This window comes from Muscardinus avellanarius (assembly GCF_963383645.1).
Source record: "Muscardinus avellanarius genome assembly, chromosome: 19".
Lineage (NCBI taxonomy): Eukaryota > Metazoa > Chordata > Mammalia > Rodentia > Gliridae > Muscardinus > Muscardinus avellanarius.
The window spans coordinates 21,612,226-21,614,127 of NC_137805.1; the positions used below are offsets into that span (position 1 = coordinate 21,612,226).

Consider the following 1,902-nt stretch of genomic DNA (forward strand, 5'->3'; position numbering starts at 1 on the left):
AATCGCTTCCTAAATACGCAGAAGTGGCTGGCCTTGGAGGAAGGGAAGCCGATTAGGGGCGCCTCCCTCTATCCTGCAGGTGGGCAGGCCTCCTTGGTGCGTTGGCGGGGTCAGAGCAGCACATCCACGCTCCGCGGTGCCCGCATCCTCTTCTGAGTAGGTCCTGGTCTACCGGTGCGTGAAAAAGTAAAAAAATAGAGCTGCCGCGGGGCATTTTGGGAAGAGATCCGGAATCGGGTCACCTTTGCGGAGCTTAGGGAAATGGTTTGGGTCTAAGTAAACCTTGCCGAGATGTGGTTCGAGATTCTTCCCGGACTGAGCATCATGGGCGTGTGCTTGCTTATCTCCGAGTGGCCACTGCATACATCCACAGGTTCACTAATGGGGGCAAGGAAAAAAGGGTTGCCCATTTTGCCTATCAGTGGAGTTTGATGGAAAGAGATAGACGAATCTCTGGAGTTAATCGTTACTATGTGTCAAAGGGTTTGGAAAATATTGACTAAGGAAAAATTTTCCCGATTGATGCAAAGTAACTCAGTTATCATCTACTCCTGCAAAAAGGTTATACAGAATATTATGTAGCATGCAATGTCTTATAAAATGCATACACAAAATGAAAGTGAAAAAAAAGTAAAAAATAATCTGGAGCCAGGCGTGGTGGTGCACGCTTGTAATTCTACTTGCGAGGCTGAAATAGGAGGATCTCAGGTTTGAGGCCAACCTCAGGTCTTAGTAAGACAGCAACTTAAGGAGACCCTGTTTCAGATAAATAAGTAAGTAAATAAATAAACAAACAGAGAAACAGAGCTGAGCGTGTAGCTCAGAGGTAGACTGCCCCGGGGTTCAGTCCCCAGTACCAAACGAAGAAGCCAGAAGCTAGCCAGGGGCATGTCTGCCTGGGGCCCCAGAGGGCTCACCCCTTGCCCTCCACATCACCTGGAACTGGGTGACCTGTGTGTATCAGGGAAATAAAATGAAAAACAAAGCTCCTGGGAGCCCCAAAGGCGGCCACTCAGGTAGGAGAGGAGGAGCAGCTCTAACGTGGAGTGGGCGTGAAACCAGAATGTGCATCTCAGGCGGTCTGCTGAGTTCCGGAAGATAGCAAAAGGCTCCCTGTGCGGAGAGCCAGGCAGATGCAGCCCGCGACGCGCCTGTTCTCAAGATAAACAGCATCCCGTCCTCGCGCGGGGGGCTTGACGGTGCCATTTGTCACACAGGCTCCATCCGAAATCCACCTGGAAATGGCGGTGGCCATCTGTGCTGGCTAATTGGCTTTCTGCAAAGGGAAAAGAAACGTCTCCTCTCTTTGTGACAGGAGGCGGTTTGGGAGTGCCGCGCTCAGGCTCCTCACGGTCCCTGTGGGCTGGGACGCTGGCTCCGTCCGTGTTTACATTTCAGAGAGATGGATGGCTCCCAGGTTCTCCAGAAACTTACAAGCTCCTGGCCTGTAAGTTGGCTGGAGTCTTATTTAGCTTTTAAAGAGATTTACAGTTGTGTCAAGTACCTCTCAATTACAAGGTCAAAGTGAAAGCTGAAAGAAAAGGGGGTTCTCTTCTTTTTTTGCACAAGGGACACTGTCCCCTCCTTTGACTTGCATTTGCCGGGGGGCTGTGGGGGTGTTCCCCTGCTTAGCATCGAGGGCTCTAGTTGCCCTCGCGGGCCAGGGCTGCGGGATCGCAGTGTCCTGCTGGTCTCCGGGCCGGTTGTCTGTCCATCATGCGATGCCCTTGAGCCTCGGTTTCCGGTGAGATGGCTTGTCTCCAGCTCCTTCCTTGAGGCGCTGTGAGGAGGACGAGGGCGTGGCGAGCCCAGGGGATGGTGGACCTTCACTTTCACAGCCAGAGGACAGTGCTGGGGTCGGCACCTTGTCTTTCTGAAAGGGGTGAAGCGTGGCGGAGGCTG

At 52.6% G+C, this 1,902-nt stretch overlaps 1 pseudogene across 1 annotated transcript; it reads left to right on the plus strand.

The window, feature by feature from the left end:
* Positions 1-291: 291 nt before the first annotated feature.
* LOC308277413 (NADH dehydrogenase [ubiquinone] 1 alpha subcomplex subunit 1-like) lies at positions 292-503 on the plus strand (annotated as a pseudogene). The gene has a single exon. The product of its transcript is annotated as an NADH dehydrogenase [ubiquinone] 1 alpha subcomplex subunit 1-like (transcript).
* Positions 504-1,902: the final 1,399 nt, after the last annotated feature.